The following is a 14,349-nucleotide window of genomic DNA, read 5'->3' as shown; positions in this document are numbered from 1 at the left end:
ACACAAACACACACACACACACACACACACACACACACACAAACACACACACACACAGCTCCCTCCAAAGTCAACCATTCCGAATATTCTCAGAATAGAACATGTTGTTATCAGAGATTGAAGTGATACCAGAACAGCTGACATACTATCAAAAAGTAAAAAAAGATACCAGAAATCGAGGAGGGTTTAATTCCAAGACGCTACGGTTAGAAACACTCATCAATGCAGTTAAGAAGTTACCTTCCACAGCTTCAAACGGAGCCTCTGCACAGTATCGGGTTTGTGAAAGTGTTTCATCGTCCTGTTGTCCTGCAGGCTCATAGAGGAGGAGCTGAGGGACATGTCCTCGGAGGACGTCCCAGCGCTCACTCTGCTGGCTGTGGAGCATACTGAGCAGGAGCAGAAGATGGTGACCCAGCTGATCAACCGTATCCACAGCATCTGCGACACTATCCGAGCCGACGAGGAGTTACAAGAGTGAGTCTCTCGCCCGCTGTGTCTCAGCGCTTGTGATGCAATACGGAAAATAGAACCGGGGTAGATGTGTAATACGCGCTCCGTAGTTTCTTAACATTGTGAAGTTTTAGCCTGCTTCACAAAGAGGAGGCCGGAAGCACGTGTGTCCAGCTGCTTCCTACAGTTCACACGCTGCAATAATAAATCTACCAAAACTGGTTTACAATTAAAAGGATTTTAATCCCACCGATGCAAGTATGATTACAGTTAAACAATGGAGTACATACTCCTATGAAATATTACAATATTACCCCACTTTGGAAAAAACTCGTCCCTGGTCCCATGAGACACAGCCGTCCCGTGGCACCACACGCTAAAGAGAACGAGAAAAATGCTTTTCTATTCCCGCCCTCATATCCGTTCGCAACTCCTCCCCTTCCGTTTATCCCAATTCCTATTGGCTAACTTCCAGGAGTGTATTCGCCTGTCTGGCTTTCTGTCCCTGCGTTTACTAACACATTCAATGTCGGTCAGTTATTGCTTAATCCCTTCTATGATAAACATTCCATATAATAGATAAGGCTTTGCAACTTTGGCATAAGCTTCATGTCTCAAATTCTACTGTTAGCTACTAATCCTAAAACACTTTATGCTTATCTTAATTATGCATTTCCAAAACACTTATGATGACTAATTATGAATTCTTAAATATGAATTATTAAACACTTTTATTATATCTACTAAACACACAGTTCTACGCTCAAATTTCTTACAACATCTACTTAAACTGCATCCTGTCTCTCTTTCAGAGCGATTGACGGAGTGGCTTGTTCCTCCAGCTCGAAGTGGGACCACTTTAAGCAAGTGGCGGCCAGAGTGATTGAGGAGGGGATCACCTGGGAGAGGATCGCTCTGTTCTTTTACGTTGCCGCCAAGCTAGCCGTCAAGGTGGGTTAGCTTCTTTTCTTCTCAGAGCTTGCCTGTCCATCAGAAGGTCTGGCAGTGCTGTGACCTGCCTCGATGAGGAGGGTTGTGTTCCAGCTGGAGAGGCGATCAGCGCTGATGCTCACTACCAGAATGATTCTTGTTCCTTGGAATGCATCTGTCTTTGCATGACCTACTGCAGCTGCTAGTGATTTATCAGGCGTCCATCGGATCGCTCAGCCAACTTTTGGCGCGTTTCACTTTGTATTTTCCATTCAAAGCTTTACTCATCACCTCAAAAGTGTATTGTTTTAATTTGAAATGTCTTCATTTGGGGGCTTTTCCAAACAAATATTGATAAAAAGTGATTGTTTGCGCTTCTGTGTGTATGTCACATATACATACATATATATATATATATATATATATACATACATATATATATATATATATATATATGAATATATATATGAATATATATATATGAATATATATATATATATATGAATATATATATATATATATGAATATATATATATATATATATATATATATATATGAATATATATATATGAATATATATATCTATATATGAATATATATATCTATATATGAATATATATAGATATATATGAATATATATATATATATATATATATATATGAATATATATATGAACATATATATCTCATATCAGACAACAGTCTGATGTTCACTGATCCAGCCATGTTATTGAATTTGGCAGCATCGTCTCTTTGTGTATGGACCTCTTTGTGTTTCTGCTGTCCATCAGATGGTGGAGGCTCGCCTCCCTCAGTTAGTGACGGACATCCTGAAGTGGACCGTGCAGTTTTTCACGAACAATCTGCTGGGCTGGATTGTGGATCATGGAGGATGGGTATGTTGGGCCTTCATTTCTTCCATGTGCTTACTCTCAGAGCACTTTCCTCTCTACCATGTTGGTTCTGTGGTTCTGCGGAACGCAGCGACTCTGCGACCTTTGTTCAGTTAGCCTCTCTGTATGAGATGATACAGCTGTATAGATGAAGCTCTCTGCGTTTCCTTCTTGGTGGGACTGCAACAAGGCGGGGCCAGCCCTATAAATGCCAACGTCTGGCCCTGATGTACGGAGTATAGTTTTGGAGTTTCCCCGTTGGCCGTTGCTCTTTTAAAATAAATAGGGGGGGACCCTCCTCCATAGAGTGCCGCAGGGATGACGTCATTTTGTAGAGCAAAGTTAGCTTAGCAGTGGTTCTCTTGACCAAAGACAGCCTACATGATTTTCCCATCCACGTTTAGTCTCATTTACCCACATGTTAGCAACCGGCTTAAGACACCTAAAAGCCTCAAAATTCACGAGAAGGGTATCTGCTGATGTATTTTATATTGTAGAACAAAGCGTAAACTATCATAAGCTTGTGTTAACCACAGACCTTATTTCAGGCATCCTACCAAAAACACATCAAAACAACCATTGACTTTGAGACGACTGAACAGGAAGTGCAAAAATGCTGAATCATTTCTGTGTTTTAGTCCCGCCCGTTTACTCAGTGCTCCAATCAATTTCCCCATTTCCTGTTGTACTTCGATATGCTACGTCTGCTCAAAGGTAGCATTACTATGGAACTGAAGTTTTATTATACGCGCTCACTGTGTATGTAGACACATCTTAAGTTGGCTAATGTTAGCGAAATGCTAGCTAACTAGCTAATGTAGGGCTAAAGCTAAGTTGATCTGTTAATGTGAGATTCAGACATGTTAGCTTCCTCTGATCTCTGTGGTAACGTGAGAGATTATTAAGATGAATTATCGTTAGCCAGAAAAGATCACGCTAACGTTCCTTTGCTAATATTATCTCTACCTGCCGTGCCAACGTAACTTTAGTATTTGTCATTTATTTGGATATACACAAAGTCTGACACCCCAGCAGAAGTTACCTGTGTGTGTGTTTGTGTGTGTGTGTCCCTCCATCACATACTGTAGTCCTAACTGTTGTCTTATTGATGCTACATTCTGATACACAGAAATTGAATGCACCCGGCTAAACGACATTGACTAGCATCACCAGGCACAATTGAAAATGTAAATTAGTTCCACGTGTAGCTAGTACGTTGTACTGGAAGGTGGATTTACAACACTGCAGACCAGCCAATGAGAGAGAACCTTCACCACCTCGACACGGCACTTCCTGCACAAACCTGCTGTTTTTAAATAGCCAAGCATCAACAGCGACCGCAATATGTTTTGTATTCACTGGACCCAGATCTTGGGGGTGGGTGCACAGTGGAAAACGAATAGAGAAGAGCTGAGAACAGAGCTGTACCGTGGAGACGCGGCATTAGTCTGATACGGGATTGACAAACGATGGTAGTGTTCACACATGAGACAACACACTGGCTGCGCAGTACGTTAGGGGTTAAGTTCCGGTGGTGGAAAAGTTTTCAAAGGAGTTTGAGGGGCTGAACATCGCTGACCCAGCTGCTGCTTCAGCTTGTGAAGCTTTATTCACAGTTCTGCTCACCGTGAAGTGCACAGCAGCATAGCAAGGCGGATGGATATTTCTCATGTTTGTTGTCACTTCCTGCACCGACAATAAAACATTCCGGAGCCACATGGACGACAGATAGTCAATCACATTTGTAAAAAAGTAATCGGCATTTAGTGGCATGAATGTTTTCCAGATGCATGTTTTCCACACCAGGTGATCGGAGCTGTCTCTCCACAGATCAACAGTTTTTCGGAGCTGGAGGTGGCGTCCGTGCAGAGTGTGTCGTCGCTGAGCTCCCACAGCTACGGCCTCATCGTCATCTTTATCACCGGCCTGGCTCTAGGGAGCTTCATCACCTGGAGACTGACCAGATGGCACTGAGGCTCGCATTTCATTCACACACAAAAGCAGCCCTGCCCAAACAACGGAGCCTGTGGCTTGTTACAATTGCTTTTTTGTAATAAAATCGTGAAGTCACAGCAATGGTTTGCACGTATTAATCAATGCAATTTTAGTGCTAAATGTGTGAAACATCGTAGAATGAAGCAGTCATTTGAGCATTCTTCACATACCTTCATCGTCGGACATGTCGAGGAACTCATTCATGGTCTCTGGGACATTGATTTTGTGTTTTTCTGATGCACTCTGTAAATGTGGAAAAAAGATGGACAACTGAAACTTGAATGTGCCTCATTGGGGCCTGTCTACAACATATTAAAAAAACAGGGCTCTGACATCTTCAGAAGTAAAAGATGGTCTGATCTCATCAAGAGTACGACAGGGACATGTACCCCATGCTGAAGTCTGAGTTTGATACAGGCAAAAATCAGTTCTAGATAATCTAGAGGGATTTTTCCAGGTGGTCCAATTGTAGGCCTTGTCCACAATGTGTGTGCACAATCTGGGGGTTCTAGGACCCATATTTGAGAAATTATGGCCATTCTTGCATATGCCAAAATATAAGTGACTAAGGCCCCAATTAAGCCCAATTAAACCCTTTGTGGCTGTTTTTGGGGACCTTACCTTGCAGCTATGAGGCCCAGATTATAGGTGTGTAATGGTGACGAGCCCCTCTTTGAGGCAGAAAAGGATTTAAAACCCTACCCCTTTTTAAAGTATAAACAGTTTGAGAAAAGACTGGTAAAATCTGGATTTTGACCACTTTTTAATATTGATCAATTTTAAAACACTTGTCAATGGCCTTCTTTGATGAAATTCACATATGATGGCCAAAACAGGACCCTCTTCAAGGTTCAATTGGATTCAAGTCATTAGCATGCTGCTACCGGAAGTTAGCTTTCCCAAGGTTCTACAGATATCTCGCTTTAGATCCTGCATCACCTTATCACAGGTGACTGATTTATGCAAAAATCAGGCAGTTCCAACCTTTCACTACGATTTAATGGCCCGTTTCTCACTTGCCAAAACAGGCCGAAAGATGAGGTCATATGCCTCAATTTTGACCTTTGGGGCTGTTTTTGGGGACCTTAACTTGCAGCTACGAGGCCCAGATTATAGGTGTGTAATGGTGACGAGCCCCTCTTTGAAGGAGAAAATTAATCAAATCTCTACTTTAAATTAAAGTGGACATTTTGAGAGAAAAGACTGTTGAAGGCCATGTCGGAACATAAGTGTCATCTGGGTAGAGACATCCATAGTTCACTATGGGAAAAGTGTTTGGAATGTCCCATTGAGTTTCATACCATTTAACGATGGGGCAAAGATGGAATGACTGTGAACATTTCACGGTCCTAGCCCATTGTTTTATGGGGTAATTAGGCCAAATAACTTTAAAATGAAGAAAAATGCCATATATTACTACGGGAAAAGTGTACCGAATTTCCTATTGGTTTTCATACCACGTGGTTTGTGGCCAAGGGCCGACTGACTGTGAAAATTTCAGCATGCTAGCCCATTGCTTTCTAGGTATATTAACTGAACGTCTATTTAAGCCAAATAAATGCTAAATGCCATGAATCACTATGGGAAAACTGTACAGAATTTCCCGTTGATATTCAGACCATTTCATCTTGGGGCAGAGGTTGACTTAATGTGACAATTTCAGCCTCCTAGCCCATTGTTTTCTAGGTGTCTTTAGGCAGAATTGAGTCAAAAGGCCGTAATTTCTACGTGTACGGAGTTTACCATAGCAGAAAGTGTACCATCGCAGAAAGTGTATGGAATTTCCCCTTGATTTTCATACCACATGGTCTTTGGCCAAAGGTCGACTGACTGTTAAACTTTCAGGGTCCTAGCCCATTGCTTTCTATGGGAATTCTGGCCGAGTTCGGTGAGAAATCCATAATTCACTATGGGAAAAGTGTTTGGAATTTCCCCTTGATTTTCATACCACATGGTCATTGGCCAAAGGTCGACTGACCGTTCAATTTTCAGGGTCCTAGCCCATTGCTTTCTATGGGAATGTGGGCCGAGTTCGGTGAGAAATCCATAATTCACTATGGGAAAAGTCTTTGGAATTTCCCCTTGAGTTTCATACCACATGGTCATCGGTCAAAGGTCGACTGACTGAGCAGGAGCAGAAGATGGTGACCCAGCTGATCAACCGTATCCACAGCATCTGCGACACTATCCGAGCCGACGAGGAGTTACAAGAGTGAGTCTCTCGCCCGCTGTGTCTGTTGTGAAAAAATGTGTAGCTGTCTTTCACACTTAGAGCAGGTTTAAGAATGAAACAGAAAGCTCTCAGAGGCGTATAGTTGTATCAAAGCAATAGATTTATTTATCAACAGAGTTATTCAGCCCAAAACAATTAAACATGCATGGGCAATCTAATGGTTTCACTTCGCAGAGCTCCACCATCAGAACACGCTTGAACACATCAGCATGAACCTTAATATAGGGGGTCCGCCCCTTGATACACATTAGTCAAAGTCAAAGATGCAAAACGTAGCACGCTTGTGCGTGTATTACGCTTGGTTGGAAGCCGTGAATGTCCATTCACCTTGGCCCCTCCCAATAGGCGTTGGTTTCCATCAGTGTGAGTGAAATGATGCATGCGAGAGGACCTAGAGAAAGAGTGTGGGAAGAAAGCCGGGCTCAGCTGGGCGTAGTCCCTTGTCTTATCTATCTAAAGATGGCTGCCTGTTCCTTGTGACGCAGTTAACCTCAGTAACCTTCCTCCTGCTTCTCTCAGGCCCTGGGTATGCTGTGAGCACTGTATAAGTGGTTAATAGAGCTGCATAAGCTAATGGTTATTAAAACTACAAATATGCTAGTGATTAATTAAACTGTATATAAGTCAATTGCTACTTAAAGCTGTATATAAGCTAATTGCTGATTAAAGCTGTATATAAGCTAATTGCTGATTAAAGCTGTACATAAGCTAATTTTATCAACAAATCCCTCTCTTGACGTCTGAAGGACGTCACTTTCTTTACCTTTCTGCCCTGTTCACACGCTGGTGTCTTCCTCTGCCTCTCCTGACCCTACCAGGCTGTTCTGCTCTTCCCATACTGGGTAAGCTCCATAAGGAGGGGGTGGTAATGGTTCCTTGGAGAGGGCAGTGGTGATAAGACGGCCAACCAAAGAACGAATACAGGGTATTATACAACATCCACATGAGACCAGTATTGCAATGAACACACCCACTGACACTGCTATTGACAAGATCAGGTGCTTCCATTTTCCAAACATGTTTTCCATCCAATCTCCAAATGGATTGTTCACACCTGATGCTTCCTGCATTTCGTTTGACAGTGCCCTCAGACTATTCAGTGCTTTTGTGACTGAACCGTCCGGCGCAGTGTTGTTGGGGATGACAGTGCAACACAGGTCTCCAAACATTGAGCAAACACCTCCTTTTTCAGCAAGCAACATGTCCAAAGCCATTCTGTTTTGTACAGTAATCAAAGAAGTAGGGGCCAGCTGCTCAGCCAGACCCTCTATTGCATCCCTAGTATGATTAGCCAAACGAAGAACATTGTAATGCACATAATTGATACGATCAACATTTTTATTCACAGTTATCCATGGAATAATACTTGCGACACTCTCAAAACCTGCTGCAATTTGGTCTACCAATTTGTATTCATTAGGCACTCCTCTGGGCACTCCGATAGCATCTATGTAGGTTGGACCTCTGTCCAGGCTGAACTCAGTTCCAGCTGCTCTTTTAGCTAAGATATGTCTGCGTCTGCGTTGGGTCAGGTTTTGTACTTTGTTTTGCTCCTGTAGTATTTTGTCTCCCACTAAGGTAAGTGGCATTGCTAGCCTCACCATAGCACACATTCCCATTGTAGATGTTGGTATGTTAGTGAATAAGCGCAGACCCCCACAGTAGTAGAATAGCCCTCCCCTAGCCCAAGAACCTATCTCTGAGCCTGGTCGTGTCATGTTGCACCAGTCTTCTGGCACACTACCTAGGTTGGTTAGAGCTCTATCGTTGGTGAAATGGTAACAGACATATCTGGACCCTAGTCCTTTGTAAGCTTTGAAATAACCTACAGCAGTTTGGTTGTCAATCGGTGGAAATATGGATGCCAGAGTCGTGCAATTTGGTGGCGTAGCCATTTTAGTCATATTTGTCATGCACGCGTATCCTGTTGGGTCAGATTCAGGATATAGTGGTGCTGGTTCGGTGAACATAGCTGGTCTAGCTGCAGCACAAGCTACACAGCCACTCATTTTGTTTTTTATAGCATTATCAACAATCCAATTTAACCAAACATTGTCGCTTCCTTGTCCTGTAGCTAATTGAATCACCTGTTGGGGAGTCCATTTAGAAAAGTCTTCTGATAAGACAGTAGGTGGGTCTGGTGGTGGCGGTTGTCTGTGCGGAATTATGTTTATTTGAATTCCTACTCTCGGGTCTTTGCCTGGGACGTCCACTAATAGGGCGAACCATATTATGTTTTTTCCTGTGCTGCTTTTGGTGACGTTGTTCAGAGACAGAGATAAGGGATTGGCTGTTGCTGAAAAGTCTCGTTGGAAGTCTATTTTGTCCCATAAGGTCCTTCTCGGACTTTCCCCTCGCATTCTCGGCTTCCACCGCCCTGTGTATTTTGTTACCGCACCCCAGGAATAACAAAACGCCGTGTTCACGACGTTCACGTAATTCTCACATCTGTTGACTATGGCATTGTCAGCACACAAATACACAGCATGACCTCTCCATGCTCTTGGTCTTCTTCCACAGTTAATCACATCACACAAATCAAAAGTAAAAACAGTTTTGCTCCCCTTGGTGTAGTTTAAGGTCAGATATGCACGACACGCTTTTGGTGGTGGCTTGTATGCCGGTTCTGAGGCATCTCTTTTTTGCCTAACCTTCCCTCTCTCGAGGTCGTTTTGAGTTTTGTTCACATCCTCGCCGCTTGTTGTCAGATTGAAGCTTGGATGACTCTCAAACCTTGTCAGATTTTGCATTTTCACATCCTTGCCACTTGTTGTCAGATTGCAGCTTGGATGACTCTCAAACCCTGTCAGATTTTGCACTGCCTCTGGCAGACAGCCATAGTTTCCGCTAGTTGGTTTGTTCACTGTTTTGTCCCCCATTTTCAATCCCCAAGTCAAGAATATCACAAATGCCACACCCAAACCCATTAGAATCCACCCAGTTCTTTTACCTATACCCATGTCTTTCCAGGTGACTGGGGGATGAATCCCCAGTGGCTGGATGTCCGTTCTCCCAAACAGATAAACCGGCATTTTGTGTCAGATTACCTCGGACCTCTGCTAAGGGTCTGGAACGCTCAGATGCTGGGGCACAATGTGTCAGGTGGTGCCAAGGTGCTCCTGATTTACCTATGACCTGGACCGAGTGTGAAGTAACCTCCTTCACTTCGTACGGCCCTGTCCACCTGGGGTCAGTCCACTTTCTCTTGTGAACTTTGACCCTGACCCAGTCACCCACTCGGATGAGATTTTTTACTTCCTCCTGGTCAGCTGGACTGGTCCGCTGGACCTGTTTGGAGAGAGCCTCCGTGAGAGTGATTAAAGCAGTCATATATGCCTTCATTTCAACTTGCTGCACATCTAAGGCTGGTATATGACTACCGTCTCTTGGAGGACCAGGCATTTGCCTCCCTGTCATTAACTCATGTGGTGAAAGATGCGTCTCATTTCCTTTTGCGCTCCTCATTGCCATTAGAGCTAATGGTAAAGCTTCAACCCATGTCAGCTTTGATGCCGCACATGTCTTTGCTATTTTTGATTTTAGCGTCTGATTTGCCCTCTCTACCAGTCCTTGTGACTGTGGATGATACACTGATCCATATCTATGTCTGATTCCTAGTCTGGCTTCCACTTCCTGCAAATGCTTATTACTGAAATGTGAACCATTATCGGACCTTATGCATCTAGGAATACCATAGCGAGGTATCAGTTCTGTTTGCAGCCACTTTATTACTGTCTGTGCGTCTTCTTTTTTAGTTGGGATTGCCTCCACCCACTTTGAGAATCTGTCAACCATTACCAAGATGTACCTTTTTCCTTGTACTCTGTTATCATGTCCCATGTCAGTAAAGTCTATGCTGATGTCTTGGAAGCAGGCTGATGGTACAGGATAAGAGCCCATAGGTGTTTTGTACGGTTTCTTCACATTATGATCCCCACAGGTGGTGCATTCGTCGCAGAATAGGGACACCATACTTTCCATGTGTGGGTGCCACCACAGTGCTTCCACCCTTTGTAATGTTCCTTTCTTTCCTTCGTGCGTTGGTCCATGTGCCTCTGGTATCAGTGAGACACACAATTCTGCTGGTGCTACCACTCTGCCTTCATGGGATCTCCAAAGTCCACTTTCTCCTTTTGTTGCTCCTTTCCTTTGCCATTCAGACCATTCGTATGGTCCAGCCTTCTTCTGTATCTCAATCAGTGTTTCTTCAGTGATTTCGGGTTCTTGTATGGCTATTTTCAGAACCATCTGTTTTGGTCTGTATCCTCCTACTTCTTTAGCAGCTTCATCTGCCCTGTCGTTTCCCACACTTATTCTGGTCCTTGCTTTGCCATCATGTCCTTTGCATTTCATGATTGCCACTCTTTTTGGTAGCTTCATAGCTTCCACCAGTGCCATGATTTCCTTCTTGTGTTTGATGGGTGCGTCCATTGATGTTGTGTATCCTCTTCTTCGCCACATGGGCCCATCAACGTGAGCTGCTCCATGTGCGTAAGCCGAATCTGTGAAGATGTTTACTGATTTTCCTTCTGCTATTTTCAAGGCTTGTATGAGCGCTTCGACTTCTGCCAGTTGTGCTGATGCTGGTTGAGGTAGGATACCTGATGCTACTATTGTGTGTTCCATGTCTTCGAATTGTCTCACCACAGCATAGGATGCTGTGTTTCCTTCATCTCCTTTGTAGCAACATCCGTCCGTGTATAACCACATTTCTGCTCCTGGGATTGGTGTATTTCCTAGGTCTGGCCTTAGTTTGTTTTCAATGATTGCTCTTGCTTCGCAGCTGTGTGGTTGATCTCCTTGTCCTTGTTGTAGTGATGACGCCATATTGATTCCTCCTGTTTCATAGACAATATGTGGTCTTGTGCATTCTTTTTGAATTTTCGATTTTCTTGCAGCTCCGAACGTGAATTCTTTGCTGAGGAGGAATGCAGCCACACCATGATGTGTGTGGATTTTCAGAGGGTGGCACATGACAATGTGGGATGTTTTCTCGATCGCCTTTGCAATTGCCGCCATGTGTCTTGTACAGGTGGATTGGCCAACTTCAACTGAGTCCAGTTTTGATGAGTGATACATGAGTACCTCTCTTTCTCCCCCTTTTTTCTGATACAAAACTGCATTTACCATCCCTCCTTTTTGTTCAGAAACATCTAGGTGGAAAGGGAGTGAATAGTCTGGAGCTTGAAGTGCCGAGGCATGTGACAAAGTCTGTTTGAGAGTGGTGAACGCCTCGTCGGCTTCTTGTGTCCACACAAGTGGGGCTGAGGTGTTCCTAGTTCCTGGTTCCTTAAGCAGGCTTCTGAGACAGGTGGTGAGGTCAGCGTAGTCTGGAATGTGACTACGAGAGTAGCCTGTTAGACCCAGGAATGACAGCATGTGTCCCACGGTGATAGGTCTGTCATGATGGAGAATGCTTTCTCTGTGGGCTGTGCTGACAGCCAGGCCGCTAGATGAGAGAGTGCGACCCAGGAATGTGACTTGTCTCCTACATGTTTGGACCTTGGTCTTCTTAACTTTGTAGCCTTTTGAGGCTAACAGCAGCAGCAGAGTCTCAGTGGCCTCCAGGCAGGTAGCTGAAGATGGGGCAGCAATCAGGAGGTCATCCACATATTGTATGAGGACGACACCATCCGGCACCTCTATATCAGACAAGTGTAGTCTGAGATGATGGTTGAACAAACCTGGAGAACAACGATAGCCTTGTGGTAGGCGAGAATAGGTGTATTGCTGGTCGTTGAATGTGAATGCAAACAGTGTCTGTGAATCTTTGTCCAGAGGGATGCTGAAGAAGGCGTTAGCGAGGTCAATTACTGTGAAATATGAGTGCTGTGGGCTGAGATTTGTTAAGGCAATATGTGGGTCTGGAACTGGATATGACGCAGGTAGTGTGGCATCATTGATTGGTCGAAAATCTTGTACCATCCGCCAGCCTGTGTTGTTTCCGGCCTTCTGCACTGGCAATATTGCTGTATTGTATGGTGATTGAGTTTTCACCAACACTCCAGCTTGTAGCAGACCTGCAATGGTCGGGGCGATGCCAGCGATTTGTTCTGGCTTTAGTTTGTACTGTGGATGCCAGATAGGAGGTGCAAATGGATCCAGCAGCGTCACCTTCACAGGTTTGACCGTTGCCAATTTTCCCACATCATAAGGGCCAGTCGTCCATAGTTTCGTAGGCACGCCGTCCAATAGAGCTTGAGTTGCAGGATGGTCAGTGCATGGTTTACCATGATGGCGTGGCAGTGGTAAATGTTCAGGTAGTGTGTGTTCTTTGGTAGAGATGATCCATCGCCACATATCTTCTTCTGTTGCCTTCAGCAGTCCTGCTGTATCTGTGTGTGTCCATGACAAAGTATGTGCTCTTTTTATCATAGGGCCGAGTCCTCTGGCCTCTTGTCCAAATCCAACCGCTAGGGTGACGTGTGGAGCAGATTCTTTGCTGAGACCATACCACTTGGTCTGATAATCATCCAATATCACTGCTGCAGCCACTCCTTCTTTTCCACAATACACATCATGACATATTATTTTTGGAGTTAGGTGTGCCATATTGATGTCCCAATCTTCAGCATATGGGCAGTCTGGATCGTCCGTGACATTCATAGTGCAGTGCACATATGGCAGAGGAGTTTTATATGGATGCAGTCTTTGGATTTGTTCTCTGTGTATGTTGAACCAGAATTGAATTGTTGGTGTGCTTGGTCCTGTGGCTAGACATCTCAGCCAGTACACTTCTTCATCCAATGATTCCACATTAATGGACGTTTGTGGCATTGATAGTATTCGCACAGGCATTGATAGTGTGCTTGCAGGGGGAGGGTCCAGTGAGACCTGGACCCCTTCGTTGTTTAGCCATATTGTTAGACCGAATTTAGTCATCAGATCGCGGCCCAGTAGGTTTACTGGGCAGTTTGGAGCTGATAGGAAGCTGTGTGACCATTGTTGATTTCCAATTTGGACATTTAGAGGTTTAGTGCACCACTGGCGTTCTGGCGCGCCTGAGACCCCAACCACTGACACATATTTAGATGACAGGACCTGTGGAGACGTGAGGCTGGAATATGTTGCCCCTGTGTCCACCAAAAATGTGTGTGCCTGTCCGTTTATTGTGCAAGTGAGAGTTGGCTCACTTGCTAGTCCAAATTTCATGATGCCGGTGCCAGGTGGTTGTGGGGTGTCCTAGTAGGGATAATAGTTATTCTCCCACTGAGCTTGTAGTGCCTGGTTGACATTTTCTCCGGAGCTAGGATCATTTTGCGTCCATTGCTCAGTGCCTCCCAGTGGCGCCTGGTATGGCTGTCCAGCTTGATTCTGGTTTCGTGGATCCTGAAAGCCTCCTCTTCCTCTCTGATAATTTCCTCTACCTCTGGGTCCTCCGCCTCTTCCACGTGTTGGGCCTTGTTGTTGCGGCTGACTACGTGAGCGGCAGTCACGTGAATAGTGACCAGGTTTTCCACAGTTGTAGCAGTAGAAAGTTCCTCCTTGGCCACCCCCTTGGTCGCCTCCTCTTTGTCCTCCTCTATGGTTTTGTTGCCATGGTTGCTGCACCATTACAGGGACCACTTGTTCTGCTAGTGGTTCCAGTTGAGCCATCTGCTTCTTTTTGTCTTTTGCAGTCTTTTGAGCCGAGTCCAGGTCAGCCAGCTGTCTCTTCATCAGTGCCACTTGCAGTGCCTTGAGCTCCACATCTGATGCTTCTGCAGCTGTTCTGTGTTTATCATAGTGATGCAGTACATGTTCTCTCCATGCAGATTGAGTGAAGGAGGCAATGGCCACAGTGTTTTCAATCGCCTCTCTTACCTTTGCAGGCAATCCTTTGGTCACCATGCTTCTCCAGAGTGCC

The sequence above is a fragment of the Melanostigma gelatinosum genome (genome assembly GCF_949748355.1).
Source record: "Melanostigma gelatinosum genome assembly, chromosome: 13".
NCBI lineage: Eukaryota > Metazoa > Chordata > Actinopteri > Perciformes > Zoarcidae > Melanostigma > Melanostigma gelatinosum.
This window is presented reverse-complemented; position numbering follows the sequence as displayed.